The sequence below is a fragment of the Gallinula chloropus genome (genome assembly GCF_964237585.1).
Source record: "Gallinula chloropus genome assembly, chromosome: 2".
NCBI lineage: Eukaryota > Metazoa > Chordata > Aves > Gruiformes > Rallidae > Gallinula > Gallinula chloropus.
In genome coordinates this window covers 161,806,820-161,827,645 of record NC_140086.1, presented here as the reverse complement: position 1 = coordinate 161,827,645, position 20,826 = coordinate 161,806,820, and positions in this window count along the sequence as shown.

The window sequence follows — 20,826 nt, the reverse complement described above, 5'->3', positions numbered from 1 at the left end:
GACACTTTGTTTATGCTAACCCTTCTGGCTTGTGCTGGTTTCACTGAATCCACTTTTCAATCTTCTGAAAGGGATGTCCAGAGCTTGGGGTGCTCTGCACTTCTTAGAGACCTGAAAGAGGGTGTCAGAGGTGCAGATTTTCACTGAAAGGGCTGTCATCATCTCTGTGAGGTGCCAGGATCCTTCTGGTAGTCTCACTCTGAGGAGGAGCCATGTTTTTTAAGGTCAGCTCTTCTGAGCATCTCACAGATGGAGGCAACACCTCTGGGCTCTGTCTGGCACCACACCAGCATGCCCCTTGCACCATGGCTTGGCTCTCCTGCATGTGTTTCACATCTTTTGCTGCTAACCTCAGCAAGGCAAACTGCATGCAGTGGGAGGGATGACATCTACTCCAACATCACATGAAACTCAGTTCACAATCAGTCAGCATCAAAAATTCTACATTCCTGGACTGAGGGACTTCTACAGACTCTAGAATCATCCAATCAAAGAATGTGTTAGGTTGGAAGGGACTTTCAAAGGCCATCTAGTCCAACCCCTTGCAATAAGTAGGAACACCTTTAACTAGATCAGATTACTCAGAGCTTCATCTGGCCTGACCTTGAAAGCCTCATTACAAGAAGGACATCTCACTACAAGAAAGACATCTCACTACAAGAAGGACATCAAGGTCCTCAAGGATGTTCAGAGAAGGGCAACCAGGCTGGGGAAGGGGCTGGAGGGCAAATCCTCTGAGGAGCACCTGAAGGAGCTGGGGGTGTTTAGCTTGGAGAAGAAGAGGCTGAGGGGAGACCCTCTTAGCAGCTCCCCTGCCCTGCCAGGAGGGTGTAGAGAGATGGGTGATGGTCTCTTCAGCTAGGAGACAGGTGATAGGACAGAGGGAAATGGGCTCAAGCTGCCTCAGGGCAGGGTTAGATTGGATATTAGAAAAACATTTTTTACTTAAAGAGTTGTCAGGGCTGGAACAGGCTGCCCAGGGAGGGGGTTGAGTCACCATCCCCGGATGTGTCCAAAAAAAAAGTAGATGAGGTGCTCAGGGATCTGGTTTAGCAGAGGATGGGAATGGTTGGACTCAATGATCTTCAAAGGTCTCTTCCAACCTTGTGATTCTGTGATTCTGTGAACTGTGCCAGACTTTAACACAATGCCACAATTTAACAGGTCTCCCCTCAGCCTCCTCCTCTCCAGACTAAACATCCCCAGCTCCCTCAGCCATTCCTCATATGATTTGCCCTCCAGCCCCTTCCCCAGCCTGGTTGCCCTTCTCTGCACTTGCTCAAGGACCTCAATGTCCTTTTTATGGTGAGGAGCCCAGAACTGGACACAGTACTCAAGGTGTGGCCTCACCAATGCCCAGTACAGGGGCACAATTACCTCCCCAGACCTACTGGCCACACTGTTTTTGATACAAGCCAGGAAGCCATTGGCCTTCTTGGCTGTCTGGGCACACTGCTGGCTCATATTCAGCCTGGTGTCAACCAACACCCCCAGGTCCTTCTCTTCCTGACAGCTCTGCAGCCAGTCTCCCCCAAGTCTGTATTGTTGCATGGGGTTGTTATGTCCCATGTTATGCTGCACATGGGACATAACAACCCATGCAGTTCATGTGGATCATGCATTTATACACATGCATGTACATATGCATATATTTTAAGTGTAGATATATATATGTTTGTGTATGTCTATAAACATACACATGTTTATGTGCATGTGCACACAGTTCCCATGGATTTTTTGTATATTTGCACATATATTTTATATATATATATATATGTATATCTATGCTTGCATGTGTAAATAAATTAATATATGTTGGCAGAAAGAGTGTTGCATAATGGAGTGACATCATATTCCTTTCATAGTTCATGGTTCCTTCGTTTTTCTCATGCCCTCTGACTCTATATTAATACCATATGTCATAATTTTAGCCAGATCCTCCTAACACTTCCCACATGGGACCCAAACCCCAACAATGGACTCGTTGCTTTGGACATAACTCCCTTTTTGAGGAGTGACAAAGAGAGATCAGGTCTGTAGATGTGAGAAGTGCCATGACATTTGTCCTTGGGGTGGCATCATGGACTTTGAGCCCTTTCACAAACTAGTACAGACAGCCTTAATGAGCCATTGGAGTCCAATTGATCCTTTGCTCCTTGGAGAAAATGGAAGTCCTGGTTACTTGTCCCCTTCCTGAGATTTTGGGTTCAGTTTGTCACCTGAGCACAGTTACTATCAGTTGCAGTGTGCTGAATCATGAGTATGTGATAAGTGTCTTGCATCCATAACATATATTCTTTATCAGCACAGCACTTGGGGTGCTCAGGAGAGGACTACATCTCTCTTCTCCAGGACATACCACAATAAAATATCTAAACTTCACAAGCTAGAATGGTTCATGAGGGTTATATTTCAACCTGAAAAGGATAAATAACTTTCTACAAGCAAAGACCTGCTTTAGGCTGGATTCCCAAGTCTGTCTTTGGAGAACACAAGCAACCTGATTTCCATCTGAGCTGAAATCACCACAAGCTTTGGGGCTGTTTCTGCACTGGTGCTAAACCTTGGTTATTCCACTGCCTAAATGTGGATGCAGGACATCACACTTAAGAGGTATTTTTGTGGTGGCTCTTTTTTTAGCAGATGTCAAGAAAGATCAAAGACCTGCAAAGGTTGCTTTAGCCTTGGTGTCTCAAGTATTTAAGAGTGTGCCAGGGTTGATAGCATGATGGGAGGTGACACTAAGAGTAAAGGCTTGGGAAGGTGCAAGGCAGCTGCAGCTTGATGTTTGCTCCATGACTCTGTGAACCTGGATGATTGACAGTTCATAGCCCTGGATGATCATGGCCACCTGAGTCTGGCTGTGGAGAAGCACAAGGGGATGATCTCTGCTAAATATGAAAAGCTGGACCAGCATGTCAAGATTACTCCATGCAGACCTGTTTTGTGGCCAGTTAACTGTCTTATGGCCTGTTTTATATTAATATAAAGTTGATATTAATACTTGAGCTGGAAAAGCATGTGGACAGCAGAGACAACTCCTGTTAGGAGAAGTCAGCATGAGCGGGAAACTTCACCCTGAACTACAGTCAGGGCAGGGTTTCCAGCTTGTAACTGATAGACCAGAGTCCAGATGAGGATGTTTATCCAAGAATTAGCATGTGTAAATCTCCTCAACACCTGTTTATCTGCCCTTTTTTACTTAAAAGCCACGTGTTTCTTCCTGCTTGCCTAACAGTTGCATTGCTGAAGCCTAGAGGCTGCTGGGATCTGACAGATGAGTCTCACACAGACAAGTGAGTCAAATGAGTTTGTACCATACACCTACATATTTAGCCTGATCACCTGCTTTTGTCCAGTAGAGAAGGTCAAAGAGTAGGTGTAGGGTTGAAAGGGAAATACTTTATTTGCATGAACTCCAAAACTTTAATCAAACACTCCTGCTTTCCCAACAACACTCTGCTTTGCTCTCCTGGTTTATTTGTGAGGTCTTTTGTCTCCATGTGATGGCAGAGCCATCTCAGTCATCACTGCCTGGAAACATGTCTGGTGGGATTTACTTGAATTTTAAATAACTTAATTTAAAGATGAATCACCCTGGATTGCCTTCATGATTAAAGGATGGAAGAAGGCATTTTAAGGAGTAATCTTCTGTAGTGGAGAATGTTGTTGGATGTTGTATCTGCTGGCATGAATACCATCCACATTGTTGATGATTTTTCCTGTAATTAGGATTTCAAACCCTGCCAGCAGTTTCAGAAGTCTTCTAATAACTGCTCCAGGCAAGGCTCATCAAAATCCCTGAGGAACTGAAGTTACTGATTAACTATCTGAATAGAGAGGCAGGACACAGTTAAGTCCTATACAAACCAGGGAATGTATAGTTAAGGTGAACTCCTCACTATGGGATTTTCTAGATACTCAAAGATGACATGGCTTCAGGGATGAACTGGATGAAGTCATAGAAGTAGCATTCATGGAGACTTATTAAACAGAAAGACAGCCCTTGTGTTTCAGGAAGTACTTGAGCTGTAAATTCTTGGAGGTTGGGAGAATATTTGGAGAATTATCACTACGTGCTTTGTCTGTCCTTATACTCTTTCCAAGGCATCTGTATTTAGAAACAGTACTGGCCATTTATGGAAACAAGATACTGGGCTAGATGGGTCTGTGGTTTGAAGCTGTACAGCCATTCTTAGGTCTCTGGCTACCAGCAGCAGATGAGCTGATGGAAAGGAAAGACAGGCTGATGTTTTAATAAATACATCCCTGAAAAATAGAGTCCATAAAGGAAGTGAGTTTAACATTAAGTAAGTTCAAAAGAATTGAGATGAGGACAAGGTGGAATGGTTCATTTGTGGAGGTTTTTTGTTTGTTTCTTTTTCTTTTCTTCTCCAGTATTGCTTCCCAAAGTTGGATATCCCAAAATAAGAGGATCATACCTCTCCTCAGAATATTAGAGGATGATGAAGTTATGGATTGAGGTATTTTATGCCACTTAAGGAAAGGCTACAGAGTAAGTTCAGTGAACATCAGCCATCAGAGAGCCCACATATGGGCTCCCTAAGGCTCCATCAGTTCCTCTGCTTTATCAGCCCTGTGTTCATCTGCTGTGAGGTTTTCCTGACAGACTGTACAGTCATAAAAATACTGTTTAGACTTCTCAGCTAAGCAAGTTGGATGTGGGTGTGTAAGATGGACCTCAAGGATTCCAAGATGCGTTTCTCCAAGGCATATGGTTGCCAGTTAGCAAATGATTACAGGTGCATTGTACTTACCTCCTTGGTGCATTGACACTTAGAGACACCAGGGAGCTCCTGCCCCTCCCTTCACAATGGGGAGTAAAGAAGAAAGATTAGCTATTTAGTCACCCTATATATTCTTATTAATGACTTTACTGTTTGGGTATGAGAACATGGAGAGGTGGGATGGAGACATCATTTATACACAGTTCCTAAAACTCATGTGTCTTTTCACGTTTATCCCCCAAATGCTCTTCTTCTGTGTTTAAACCCAAACAAGGCAGATTTTACTTCAAAAATAATTGGCTGTGGTTCAGCAGTCACTTCTGTTTAGAATGAGCTGCTTTACATCCTGCAAACAGCTTGTGTTACACAGTCCATATGCCTCAAATTCTCAGCTCAGATACTCTATTTGACTTTCCCATCACTTGTTCTGCAAAGCAGGTAAATGTCTCAGAAGCAGCTCAATTTGTTCAGTAATGGACCCATCCAGCATTAACAACTGAGGTTCATAATTACAAACATTTATCTTACCAGACAGAAGGAACTGAGCTGCTATTTGTAACTATAGCCATGATCAAAGTACACCAAATCATATTTATATTCAACATACAATGCAGATACATTTGAAACCAACATTTTATTCAATGTAGAAATAATAAATAGATAGAGAGTTTGAGGATTAATTTGCTTTATACAAATAGAGTAAATTTGATACTTTGTACCCTACCTATCCCTGTGGATTATGAAGTATACCAGAAGTGTCTTGTTCATTTGTATTTATCTATATCATAGCCAGTTAAACTTAGAACACCATAGAACAAGTCCCATACCTGGCTGTTACTGTTACTTCTTATTTCCACATCCTGGACAAGCTGACTTTATGCAGCATAATCTAAAAAACTGTGAGAATGATGTTAGTACTGCATATTCCTCTTTGAATCTTTCCATGATCTTCATGGGCATGATTTAAACTGTAAGTTGCTTATCTTAACTGATAAGCAAATTAAATTTATGCAAAAAAGTAATGGATTTCCAAATGTAAACTGTTATTTTCTGGGGAAAATGACGAATATATATAAAGAAGTGAAACTAGGTGTATTCCCCAGTCAAGAAATTGGTGAAGAATTTCTACATGCCTCTATTTTTATGATGCGTGCACTGTGTGTGCTCACGACTTTGCCAACTCAAATGGACAGAGCTAGGCAGCATTTCAATGGTTTTTCAAAGCTGGATTTAAGTCATATTTTGTTAAAATTCTGTAATAAGTTTTGACCTTTCCAAGAATATCTTGGATGTCAGTCTGTGGCTCATAATTTCAAGGTGACAGCAGGAAAAGGACCCAGATCCTATTGTTTACAAACTGCTTCAATGCAAGCTAGGAACAGTCTTCATTAGATGACTCCAAGAAAGGTTCATGACATATGTTTGGACCTTCTTTATTCAATATACTAGGGGTTAAACTGACACACAAACCCAATGGCTGATGAATGAAAACAATGACTTTAGTGGAAGCTCACTCCAGATTCTGTCTGTCTGATCAAAGGAATGGCTCTGTCCTCAATGGGCTTATGTGCTTAACAAATCACAGAAGTACTCCCATTGAGTAGCTCCTGTTGGGCTTTACTGTGAATTCAAATCTTTTTCCTGGGTTCTACCAAAATGCTGCCTTCAGATGACCTGGATGTATCTGAAGATCCATTCATTCAAGCAAGGGAACTAGTGTGGTCTGGCATCACTTGTAGCCATGGACTCCTGGTTGATGGGTGCCTACAGACCCTGGAGTATATTAGTGACAGCAGCTTCCTATGTTACCTGCTTTTAGAAAGGGCTTCAGACTTAGATCATCCTTCATTTAGTAGGACATTATTACTTGAGGAGAGGCAGGAGGCAGGCTTGAGCTTTCTTTAGGAAATCATTTGTGTCAGCACCATTAAGACACTGGTCCCAATGTGTGGAAAAGTGCCAGCAGAAAAGGAGCCTCAGTGAACATGTGTAGGCCAGGGAAATTAATTTTATTAGGTAAGAAGATAGCCAAGCTCCCCAGGAGCTATCTCAAAGGCACTTCCTCCAATTGTTTAGTCCTTTGCTTTTAACATCCCAGATTCTCCCTTACACTCCTACTGCAGTGCTCACTGGGAGTGCCACAGTATCCACTGCATGTCAACAAGTCTCTCTTTCAGATACTTCATAAACAACTTGCCTTGGTGGCTTTGGGGGTCAGTGAGGGTGTGGAGGGTTTTTTGTTGTTTGTTTTTCCAAGTATTTATTATCTTGTCCATTTCCTTTTCCATGTCTCCTGCTGCTTCATAGTGTTTTGACATTTATTAGCCATATGAAGCACATTTCAGGGGAATCATTTAATCATGGCTGACCTCTTCTCCTTCCTCTCTGGGGGGACATCCTGCACATCTACTGCTCTTCGTTGCTGTCTGTAGTCATGCTTAGACTCCTGCCCAGATTCCACTTATTGCTCAGCCTCCTTAAGAAGATCACCTCCTTATTTTTAAAACAACCTCAGCTGAGAACTGAGACACCATAGGACACCTTGCAAGAAAGGGCCCATGTGCTGAAAAACTCAGCATTCAAACAGGCTAAGGATGTATTTTCAAGGTTAATGAGTGGAGTTAAGATGCAAATCACTATATGGTGTGATTCTCTAGTTGAAAGACAGCCACAATCATAGAAACAGACTCAATGTGTGCTGTCAGCCTCTCTCTCTGGTGTTGGTTTATGTTAAACATCATGCTTGATGATACTATTGGACTGAAAATACAGCACTGTGTTGTTACTGTAACTCACCTGACGAAAATACACTTGATAATAGAAGAGAATGAACTAGCTGACATGGTCCTCTGGCCATTTTCAAAATGTGGGGAGCATTTTATCTAGTTCCACCTGCCAAAATTTACAGCTGTATCTGAATACTCTGTTGGGGAAAAGTAAGTAACATATGACAAAGCTCCGTTTGTCTGAACTGTTTTAGATGTCAGTTTAAGAGCAAGGTGAATTATGCCATGTTTATTGACTGTACAGAGCTTGAGATAATCATAGTGGAGGAAGATATCAGTGAGGAGCAAATAAGGGTTTCTCTGTTAGGCTAAAACAAGTCAGGAACTGAGGACAACCATAGCATAGGCTGTGCTATGCTTTACTGGAATAGAACAAAGCTCCTGGCCCAGTGAACAGAGGGTGGAGGTCCCAGGTGAGTCTGGTTAGGACAATTCAGGCCTGTTGGTGTACTCTGGACTCTGGCAGAGGTAGACGTTTTAGACATGCAAGGTCCCCCACCCTATATGACTTGTCATGCTGGAAAACTCTAGCAAAACCGAGATTAGAACCTAGATCTGCAGTTTATCATGAAGTCTCAGCTATCAGCTGTCAAGTGTGATATCTGCTGAATGAAAAGGCTCTTCAGTTTCCATTTTAATACAAAAATTTAGTGGTCAGGATGTTCATTTGTTATCTTGGAAAATGACACCCTGTTAATGGATATTATTAAATAAGAATAGTTTGGGAACTGAGTTTCCTTTTCACCCAGTTAAAACTCTTTAGAGCTGCTAATCACAAAACCACCAGTGAAATCTTAGGGGAGATACAGTACAATGCAATATTGCCTACTCAGGCTGTCACAATTATTGCTGCATTGCTGCTTCCCATGATACTGGCCACTTTAAAGAAGAATGTTGGTAAATCCCAGATATTTTAGTGTAGAGCTTAGTACATTTGATGTCTCAGGAGAAGATTGAGGGATAATGTGGTTACAGTTTTTAAGGGCATGCAAATACCAGAAAATAAGTCAGTCAGGCTAGAGTCTTTGCATATTTAAAAGGTATGTCAGCACAGTCAGTACTGCTGATGGAATAAGAATGTTCATCTCTTCCTAATAAATATCTAAATCAGGTCAGATGAATGACTATCTAAAACAGCCCTCTTTTTTATTTTTTTCTTCCATCATAACAGGGGAAATTAGAGCCTGGGGTGGAGTTGCTGAAGATAGAAGGTTATTATCCTACACTGGTAATGATGTTTAGTTAAATAGTTGCTATTTTTGATAGATAGGCTTACCATTATCCCCAATTCAGATTATTACAAGAATGACACTGTTGATGAAATCCAAATCAAAGAGAAAAGCTAGTGTCTTTTTTTAGTCCAAGGAGAGAAGCAATTACATGAGGCAGAAGCTTTCTGGGAGTTCCCATCCCTTTGGACTTTCCACCTTAGCATTCAAAACACTCAAGATGTCATAAGAGTGAAATTCAAGAAATTATATCCTTTTATTTCTGAAACAACTGGATTTATGTATTCACTGAGAGCAGTTAAGTGTCATCTATCTCACAATACCTGTTTTCAGCTGCTGAACACCAACTCATATATATTTACGCTGCTTCCTCATTAATATCACTGTTCAGGTCACTGTGACCTTAAAACCCATCAAAAATTTTCCTTGTCTAAACAGCCTTGTTTCAGAAATTACTTAGGAATTTTTCCTCATCAAACAGTGCCAGAACATCCTCAGTACCTCATCTCAACACATGCCAGGCCAACAAATTAGCACATCCAATAGCTTTCCTGCCTTGTTAGCCAATTAACAAGAAACAGATGCCTTCTGTGTCAAATGCAAATTGTTTCCCACATCCCATTATGCCAACAAGCATCAGTTACAAGACTCTGAGCTCCCAGGGGCCCAATTCCTTTTGTTCATACTGATACGGTTACCCAAAGCCTTAAAAGGGGTTGAGCAGAGAAGCTGGTTGTTTGATAGTCTGGCCCTGAAGAAGAGAGTGATGTTGACCCTGACTGGCATGGTGAACAAAGCTATCATCCCACTGCCTTCCTTATCAATCAGAGACCTTTGCTGTACCTCAGTTTCAGGGCATAAAAATACAACAAAAAAGCAGAATTAAAGGAAAGCCCAGCCTCCTTGGCTATGCTTCAGCACCTGACTCACTCACGAGGTAAGCTCTTCCCTTAAAATCTGATTTCTATGAGGACTTTTTATCCAGTTCCTTTCAGAAGACATCTTTAGGTTCTTTGTTTAGGACCTTTTATTTCTTTTTTTTCCCCTCTGTTTTGACAGAGAGCAGCAGAGCTACTGTTTCTGTCCTAACTATAGTTTCTGGAAAGTTTTATGTGGCAGTTATTTTGTACATCACATAAAAAGCATTTAAAAATAAAATATCCAGTCTTTTAAGCCACCATGTGGAGTGCATTTTTGTTTATGCTAAGTTCTAGCTTAGTAAGTCCTCCAAAGATGGTTTCTTAGGTGGTGGTGAGAACTACACACAGCTGGTGTCTCCTTCAGACAACTTGATATCTTAGATAACCCATAGTTACACCTGAATTCAAGTGACATATACATTAGATACACACAAAACCTGTACACATGATTAAAATCCTTCTGTCCCAAACCTAATCCTTTAAGGCATCATCTGTTGTACCTTTAATAACTTGTGTTTTAAGTACTTCTTTAGGAAAGTCTGCTAATGACCACACCTTATCTTTTTCCAAATATTTTCATTACACAAGCTCCATGTAAAGTGCTGAAGTAATACTAGCTGTGTTTAGGAAGTGGTTAGCAGGAGCCAGAAATTTCAATGAAATGGAAAAGAAATTACTATTTTCAGGGTTTGGATGTATTTAAGGTTGTGGATATGCATTTTTAGTTAAAAGGCACCTTTGGGATATATTGGTCTAAACAGAAAAAATAATATCAGGAGAGTCAGCAAAAAAAAAAGTAAAACTAAGGCAGACCAGCAATCTGGAAGACATTTCAAAGAATCACAGGAGGACTGGAAAGAAACTCAAGAAGTCATCTAGTTAAAGCTTGAATTAAGCATTCCTGATGTGGGGTGTTTTTAGCCATTTACAGCTGCCAATAATAAATGCTTTTCCCTTCCCCACTGCTAATCAAGTTCAATCCACTAAGATAATGAGCCTTGTATCTCACCTGAGTTTTCAGACCTGCCTTACAAGCCTGTGACCTCTTCTGTCCTTCCCAGAGACCTTTGTCCCTCTCCTTTCCATAGGAGAAACTGCCATCATTGCAGACTATTGTCATAATTATTTTTTCTAGACTATTCCTTCAGGTCATGTTAACCAGTTTTTGGGGGTTATTGTGGACAGAGATAGATACAGTGCTTCATGTCAGCTTTCAACATTGTCTTGAGGACTACTCCAGTTTGTTTCTTTCCCATATACATGGTTTGTGTTGGGCTCAAATAATATCTAAAATCAAAGGATAACATATCCATAATAATCTGATTATAAAACTCTCTTTGAGCACAAAGTAGGATCATTTGGATGGAGTTATAGGTTATATGCTAGATGAGTTAGTAGAAATACCTCAGAATTAGAGCAAGACACCCATAGTCACCCAAGAGGAACAGGAACTTGGTGTGATGCATATGACTTATCTTAGATGTCTGCTTTAGGGTGATAAAAACGCCCTCTACATTTTCCTTCAGAAATCCTGAAGCCCATTTTATACATCTAATAATTCATCAGTTGTCAGGGCCTGGAACAGGCTGCCCAGGGAGGTGGTTGAGTCACCATCCCTGGATGTGTTCAAAAAAAGGGTAGATGAGGTGCTTAGGGATCTGGTTTAGCACAGGATGGGAATGGTTGGACTTGATGATCTTCAAAGGTCTCTTCCAACCTTGTGATTCTGTGATCATCTGATATAATTTCCTTTTCTCTTTTTATTTTTTTAATTAAGATTTTGTGCTACAATTATTTATAATCTTAGCAGAACATGGAGGTTGGATCTAATTATGGTTCCAGCATCCACTTGTTAAAACCCTTCATTATCTTATGTAAATAACTGCCATTGGCTAGAACTTACAGATTCACATAGCAGTGCAGACTGCAAGGTTAGGGGTCAGGCTGTAAGGTTTCATCTCAGTTTGGAGATGAGCCTTGGATTTGGGGTTGAGGGTAATTATTATTTGTCTTTTACTACCAGAAAGACCATATTGCCTGGGGCAATATACAAAAGCATCTTTTCTATCTACAGGAAGTTTAACAGATGAAGACACCTAATTCAGTTCAGTTTGGCTTCTGTCACCCTTTCATGTACTCTAGTGTATCCCACTTAGCTCTCATCTCCAATCCAGAATGGCAAAGGCTTCATATAGATTCTGTGTTCCCTCTGCCAGCACTGTCTGGGTTCCACATACTATAGAGCATCTCGATTTTCAGTAGATTTTACATTTATAACTGAATCTCACCTAATTCATCTTAAAATGCAAGCTGAATTAATCAAAATATCAGTGTCTATGTGTAACCTAGGCTTCTAGCTCCCAATACATCTAATGAGAGATCTGATCAGCTGGTGGAGCTTAGAGGGTGATTTATCTGACCCTACAGCAGTCACTGGCTTATCTATATGTCCCTGTAGGCTCCATTACTGCCCTTCCCAAAAATCCATTCCCAAGGTGTCATCTTTATCTTACCTGATATTAAGCATCTCCTGGTGAGTGCATACAAGGTAAGTGTCCTGTCATCTTTCTCAGTTAAAAGAGAGAAATAAAACCCCTTTAAGAGACAAACTGTCTCTTTTTGCTTTAGACTTCTACTTTGGGATGAAGAGTCACTGTCCACACAATGACTCTAATCATCATGATGATTGGCTGATATGGATATGTCTGCACTAAACTATCCATCTATGGACTGAGGGGAGATGTAGCCCTGGATGTCTTACACCCCCCTGGCATGCTGCTAGGTGAAGATGGCTTGTAGTGATCCTTGGAAGAAGCTGACTTATAGCACTTCACTTCCTAACCACATAATGGGTATGAGGTACCTGTTACCCTGGAAGATCCTGTGTCCATTGGGGCATGGTGTAGGCTTTTGTAACTCATTACATAAGTTGTCTCTGTGCAAAATATCCCCGTGGTAACATAGCTTTGCTCTCTAAGAAAGTCTTTGGCTGGTAATGTTGAAAGATATTTTGGTTTTGCAATGGTGCTGAAAGGCTGCCAAAAGGATGATTTGAATGTGGAGAAATTTTTCTTTGGGTTTTTTGGTTCTTTGCTTGCCTAAGGTGGTTGTTTTTGGAAATGTTGGCTTTGAGGAGAAAAAATAAAATTAAAAATGCCTGGAATTCAGTCACAAACAGGAAAACCAGAGTGGAGAAAGTGAGAGTCTGTTCACATGGATGTTAGAAACGCTGTCATCAGAGACCATTCCTGGGGAATTAAAGAGGCATGGGAGCCAGTTCAGCTTGGGAAGTTAAGACTCCCTTCAGAGCCTTCCAGACATGAAAACAGAACCTGAAATCCAAGGGTGCTCCAGACCATTGTTTGAAAAGCTGTTTTGGAGAAGCAGTATGGTCATGGGATGGTGCAATGTGCCAGGACTCAGGAGGCCAGGTTTGTACTCCTTGAAGTGTAACTACCCAGTAGCCGCCCAGGAATAGATGTGTGTGCTCTAGTTTCGCCTTCTGGGAGGCAAGGATAATACAATAATATCTCATAAAAGACCCAGAAGTTGCAGACAGCTGGTGTTCCATGGCTTTGAGTGCCTCAGCCCCATCCTGAGAGCCTCTTGTGGCTTTGGCCCACACTGCAAAGTCCTTGAAGGCAAAAATAGCGTTTTTTTCACTGAACTGATGCTGCTTTTCATGGTACCAACAACATGAAAGCTTCAATGTGGTCAAAGAGATGTTGATATAACAGTTCTTATGCAGGAGGTGAAGGGGAAAGAGCTCTGCCACACAGCGTGCATGGAGTGTGCATGTGGCACCAGGCACAATCAGCCTCTACCCCATATATCTGCAGGCCAATTCCAAGACTTGTCTCCCAGGTTTTAAGCTGTGTGCTGAGCATAGCTGGTTGGCATCAGTAAAGTCATCCAGGTCTTGGAGATCTCACCTTCAAGGCTTACTTTCCACTTGAGCATCACCCACAGCATCCATGCCACTCACATCTGCTGCTTGTTTTGTTTTGTTTCTTCTTTGTTTCACAAATGCCACAGAAGAAGGAAGGAAGAAAGGGTTAATCTCACTGCAAAAGAGTCCAGTGCCTCCCTCACTGAAAGCACTGAGGTCTAATCTTGACATGCCCCAGTGTAATAGAGATAAATTGCTAGGATGCAGTTCTTTTTTAATAAGCACTCTTGGAGTTTGCAAGCCTGCCTGACCTCCAGCAGGTAATGAAGACAGCTAATAGGAAACCTGAGGCTCCTGAGTCTCTCTTCATCTGCTCTTTAGAGCCCAGTGCAAGATGATGAACAAAGCAGAAATGAAAATGATAAATGATCTGGTGCTGGTGCATGGCATGGCCTGAACAAGTGAAGGAAGACCACATCAGGCTCCCTCCATCCGGAAAGGCATTTATCTTCTCCTTGCTCCTCCAGCCTGCTTTCACAGCATTTAGCAGCTGAAGATGATGGATTTGCAGGAGGACAAACTGTCAGGCTAAACAGACTCTCACAGCGCGTGACAGGATTTTTCCTGGGAGGAGGATGGAGGGCCAAATCGGTGGCAAGAGATAAACTTATCAGCTGTGCTGCTGATATGGAAGAAGGTCACCTCATCCAAGGGAAGTTTAAACAAACAAGTGGTGTCCAGGGCTACAGCAAGATCAACAGTTGCTCTCAGACTGTAGGTCCAAAAAGAACATTGTCAAAGCCAGAGCCAGAGTCACCAAAGAGCAAAAACTAAGAGTTCCCTTAGGTGTGTGAAGTCTCCCAGGTTTTGTTGGAGCCTCCATAACTGCAACGAGAGGGCAGCCACCCTTCCAGTGCAAACATTGATGTACTGGGTCACTCCTAAGTGGGACTGACCACATCCAGGACACCAGTTGGGAAGCTGTGGAAAAATGAGAGCACCACACTGTAATAAGATGTGGGAAGAGCTCCCTGGGGACTTTCTGTATAGGAAAGCCTTGTAATTTAACACCCTCTCCAGCCCCTTAATTGTGCTGCTGCCCCATTGGATGAATTGGTGTGGCACCTACCCTCAAATCACCCAAAATGGAATTTGTCAGGCATTTCTCCATAGGCTGCCACAAGGTAGGGCTGTGCCTGGTCAGTCTCCTGCTGCCAGCACATCACAGAAGCAGGGGAAGGTAGGAGGTCTGGAGCATTGTGAGATGTAAGGAAAGCCAGCTGAGTCCTGCAAAGTGAGACTAGGACAGTTGTCATCAATGGCAAAGGGATATGAACTCACCCTGGAACTGGGGGAAAAAACATTCTAACAAATTCATAGATAAATGAGACCTTTCCTTTAATAAAGTATCTGGAGATGGTGAAAGTCAGTGTTGCGTATTTGAAAACTCCATCTAAACACATAAACTTAATCATGACTGAAAATGTCCCTTGGTGCAAAAAACATCTCCCTGGCAGACTGTGGGGACTTAGTGTGACTCACAGACTGTTTGTAGGAGGTAGTTGACATGGGCCTGCTGTTTTGGGAGACAAGTTGTTATGCTCCAAATGGTTTCTGAGTCACAGAATGGTCACACACATTTGTCTGGATCTGTGGTGGAAAGGACCTCTCAGAGCTCTTTGTACAGTGTAAGTACAGCATGAGAGGCCTTGAGGATGACAGAGAAGCAGGATGTATTTGTTATAAGATTCCAGATAGCATTTCATGTCTTGTACAAGCAAGAGAAATAGGACCTAAATAAAACCAGAGATAAAATTGTATTTGAAGGTAACTACTAAGGGTTTGCTATCAAAATGGAAGGATACATCAAGCTGGGACACGTTGGCATCTGTGCTGGCTCTAGTGGTATTCTCCCTTTCATTCAGGACAGGGGTGGTGGAAGAGGGAAGGTTCTTATCATATTTGTGGATGACGTGGAGCTGTTCTGGATTGCAAGTTATGTTCCAAAAGAGGATTAAAATTCAAATGGCCTTGGTACATTGGGGAATGGCCTTTAAAAAATATTAAAGAAAGATCCAGTGGGTTGCAATTCAGAGGAACTGTTTGTTTGGGTATTTTTTTCCTTTTCAATCCTTTTTGAAGCAAAGGGCAACCTTCACTGCAAAATGCAGATACTTAAAGGCACTTGTGAAGCTCAAAACCAACAAAATGAGGAGGTTTCTCATAGCTGGGTATGAATATGGGTTCAGTACATGGAGAGCAAGAGCATGTAGCACCCAGACACTGGGTATTTTAGACACAGAAGTTTTTCATGAGTTCATGGGGAAGCTAAATAAATTAGTGGAAGAGAAAGCCATTAAAAGGCACAAAATGCACAGAAATCATGTCCAGCTTAAGAAGTCCCAAAGGCAGAAATTGTTATAGACTGTGAGAGTGTTTGATGGAAGCATTGCCATACGCTCACTGCATTCTTGCACTCATTTGGTATTTGCAACTTTATGAAATAGGATATTGTGTTAGGTGGATGTTTGGTCTGACTCGTTTGGCTGTTTTTATGTCCTGAAGCCCCAACAGGCTCTGGGCCTTGGAGCAAGATCTTCAGCCTGTCAGTTAATTTAGTCCAGCTCACCTGCAGCCCACAGCACCCAGCAGGAGACAGGTTCATTTATAAGCTGAGAAGTTTCAAACAAGGATTTTTTAGCAGCTGTTAACTCAAATGGAAGAAGCAGCTCAGGTAGATGATTTCAGCAATGAATGGGAGCAATTTTTGGGGAGAACCTGGAGCTCATCTGCCTGCATCTGTTTCTCTGTATTGGACCCAGGATATTTGACTGGTAGGATGAATGCAGCTCTCACTCAGTTATATTAGAGAATTTCTTGCTCTTCCACATCCAGTTGTGGGGAAATACCCCATTAAACCCACACGTGGATACTTGCCATCTTACACCTCAAGTTATTTCGAAGACAATGACAATCAAATATAGAATCATAGTGTGCATCAGGTTGGAAGGGACCATTAAAGGCCATCTAGTCTAACCCCCTGCAGTAAGCAGGGACATTTTTACTTCATCAGGTCAAGCTCAACCTCAAATATTTCCAGGGATGTGGCCTCCACTACCCCTCTGGACAACCCGTTCCAAAGGCAAAGTAGAATTACTCTCCCAAAGTGGGATTGCCAAGAGTGGCATCTGGCTCTTTTGGAGGGGTTGTGTTATGTGCTACAGATCTGGCTGTAAAAATTTGCCCTTGTCCCATTCCCTCCAATTTTCTCTTGCTCTTTTTCCTCACTCTGTCCCACCTGTCATTTCTGTCCCACTTCTGAGAAGAGGATGAGCATCGTCTCAAGAGGAAGCACATTAGAAAGTCAATATAAAAGGCAAATGAGCCTGCTTATGCATGCTTAACCAGAAATCAGAAGCTTCCCTGGCCTTTCAACAAGCCTTCCACTGGCTTCACTTTCAGGATGGGCTTTGGCAGCTGTGATGCTTTTGTTCTTCATAAATCAGGCAGAGGGCTGTAGTAGGTCTATGTAGCAGGTCTACCCATGTGTCCCCAGCTATCAGCTGAATGCAGTGAGCACCCTGGGAACACAACTCCTGACCTTCAGATGCCATTGATAGTTATTCAGGGAGCAAAAAAAAAAAGCAAGAAGGGAGATGTATCAGGAGAAACCCCATTTTTTTTATTGCTCCCTGTGGGCTGTGTAACACTGCACTGGAGCTGAAATCAACAGATCACCACCAGTTCATGTCAGGTGGAGATCTAACCATACCAAACATGTCTTGCCTATTATGTCTGGCCTGAGGCTCAGATGGATACCTCATATTTGCTGCAGGAGAGTGAGAAAGAAACTTTGTACCCACCTACCCTTAGAGGCAGGCTGAGCTTTTTGGTGGTGTTAATCTCAGCTGGCAATGAATCTGTCAGTAGCACATAACTTACCAGCAGCATAAAAAGGGGATGGTGTGAGCCAGGAGGGATGAGAGGAGCTGGGTGTCAGCCCCTCTGGGTTTGCTTTTCTTTCTCTCCTTGCCTTTTAGGCAGCTGGGGATGATGTGTTCATGTGTCTTAGCATGCTAGGACATCTTTGTAATAGGGGCTATAATAAATAACACTGCTAGTTCAAGTGTCAGCATGTAAAGTTTTAATAAAGGGATTCCACTAAGGACTCTGGAATGAGTGAGAGATGCACTGAGCTTTCAGCACCTAAAGGAAGATCTTCCTCATGATGTGAGCTGGCCATGATGTCCTGCATCTCCTGCCAGTTTTTGTCAGGTATAGCTGTTAAACAGCTGCCCTATTGCTCCCTGGACTTGGCCTTATATTTGAAGTGGTTAAAGGCAATGTTCTAGTTTCCTTCTAAATATTATGGGGATGAAAGGTTAGAACTAAATGCCGTAATTATAAGTTTAAGATATTGCTTCCAGTGTAACTGTGATAGTATGACTTTTATTTTTATTTTTTAATATGGGAGGAGAATGCAAAAAAACCCCAATTTTTTTTTGGTTCACCTTATGAGAAACTAGAAAGCACAGTCTCAAACTTCAAAGCTGGAGGCCAGGACCCAGGCATGATGCTGAGTGCCCAGCAGAAGGAGCTCTAGACGTACCAGAAGGGCATCTGCTGTTCTGAATGAGCTGCTTCCACCAGAGACTGGGATTTCAGCTCTCTGCTCCCTGCCCAGAGCAGGAGCAGCTTTCAGCCCCATTGAATTACTGCTGTCAAAGAGGGCGTGTGAACTCGTGGGAAACATAGGTCACTTCCTCAGGTGCTCAGGTCATCATACCCTCTCAGATGTGGTTGCAAAGAAAGGAGGTTACTTAGAAATAAAAGAGCATAAATGGTTTGAGACCAGAATCTTCTAAGGATGTGAAACAGGCTACATGCCTAGAAAATATCCCATACAGAACTCTGGGGTTCATAGTATAGAGTGCATAGGGTGGTGTGTAGACTTTCAGGTCCAATTCTTGATGCCTATTACACCAGATCCCAAGGAACATCTCACAAATTTTCCTAAATGCAAGGAGTCCAGCCAACATCCGGGGCCTGCAGGTGCTAAAAGTCCAGTGTGACATGTCCAGAGAAGAGACTGGAAGCATTTCCTGTGCCTGAGTGTCCTTCTGTAAGCAACAGTTTGTTACCTTGATGGTCCAAGAAAATGTCAAGAGATTCCTACCAGAAGGAACCACTGCTGAAGGTAACTGAGGTCCTGCAGAAGTCAGGAGGAACTTGATGTAAAATAGGAGATGTTCCATGGTTTCAACAAGCATGAGAAAAATTATTTGAGAGAAACCATGAGAAAAACCACAGCTTCTGAATTTCCACCTGTATTAAAAAATTCTGAGCTTTCATTTTTCAGTTGCCTCTTAAAGCAGTAATTCTGGTGTGTGACCAGCTGTAGTTATTTTTATTCATACAGTTGTAGATGTTCTGAGTGTCCTTCCAATCTAGAACCCTGTTGCTCTACATGCTCTATCAGCATCCTTTAAAGTCACTAATGCTTCCCCAAATAACAGAGTGACTGTGCAAAGTAACATAGACTTTGTATTGTTGCATATATGCAGGCTGTATACTGGGGAGGGCTTGGTTTCTCTAAAATGATAAGGGAAACAGATATTAGAGTGATAAAATCACTAAAAATAATAAAAATAATATTCCCCATTTGCCTGGTTCTCTACAGACATAATTTCTTACTTCACTTTCTACACACAGTAGAAAGCAACTGGCATAAAGGGAGCAAAAAACCCAGATTTTTTTCTTGCTAGGATCCTTTTCTAGCATCCTTTAAATAAATATTTTGACTTGGTGTAGGGGTGGGTTGCAAATCTGCATTTACAAGGGCTCAGTTGCTTGGGCTTTAGTTTTATGATGTTGAAGTATAAGCTGAAGGTATACCATGGCCAAAACATGTTCCTCTAGATTGGTCATTACAATGCTGTAAGAGTTAAAATCCCCTGAGGAACACATACTTCATCTGTGATGTATGCCAGAGAGAAATTTCAGGAGCCCACTGTGACTTGAACTTGAGTAAATTAAATACATTGGGTACCTTTGCCCTTAGGAGAAAGCAAGTTGCTTTTTTAAGCTTAATATGACAGTAAAGACAAGGGATTGATCCATCTTTCCCTGAAATGTGGCCACTTCTGCAGTGGAAGTTAAGGTACCTGCTAGCAGTGTTGTGTAACCTCTTACCTATGAAAGGAGACATCATGATGCCTGGTGGCTGTATGTGCATTTGGAAAGTTTGCATGGTCTGCTTTTGACTAAATCTGAGAGGAAAAAGTAGGGAAATTAGAAAACTGGAACAAATGCTTTGATGAAATCCTGCCCAAAGTAGGTCATGCTTGTCCTTCAGTCCCCAAAGGAGCTAAACCCAACCCAACCAGTAGGCCAGTACTGAAAGTCCTCAATCCCAGCCATTAATTTAGAAAACTCCAAAAAAAGGGACAGTCAACAAACTGTAACAAGCAGTAAACTTCTCATTTTGGATGAGAAGATTTTGGCTTTTAAATCTGTAGTGCCTATTATTCTCCTTTTGGAAACTGGGAAGCTGAACTGATGTTGCCTTAAACTCAGTTCTGGACCTGAGCCGTGGACTTTGAGCCCTTTTTTTGGACGGTGTTGGTTTCTTGTTTTGTCTGTACAGCGCCCTGAGCAGTTCATGCCTGGGGCTCTGAAGAAAGAAGACAATATATATATATTTTTCTTTTTACTGTTATGTGCGTTGTTGGCATTATTATTAGTCTGAACTCATTCTTGTTTGAAGAAGCCTTTGAAAACCTCCGTCAAAGCGTTCCACTGGGACCTGCTGACATTCGAGTGTTTTGCGTCAAATTCCAAAATGGCCAAGACTTGTTATGAGCTGAAAGGAAGAGAAGGAACCTCCAAAGGGCCCTGCAAACCCTGCTGACTCCCTGAATCTACGTAAGTCAGGGAATTGAGTGAGAAAACAAACATCCCAGGTTATGGGGGTGTGAGGTTAGCTTAATGGAACAGACACAGTAGAACCCCATGGCGAGCGGGGAACGCCTGTGAGTTGCTTTCCAAGCATGGGGAATACTCAGGAGATATGGGAGCTGGCAGGAAACTGGCTGATATATGTGGGCTGCCCTCTGATTTCCCTTTGTCCCAGGCCAACTCTTTTCCTGGCTGACTGCAGGATGTCTCGCTTCAATCCCTTCTTGTTTCTGTCCAGCGTGTGCAATTTGAACAAGGAGTTTCATTGGAGACCTCCAAGGAATACCTATCTGGAGG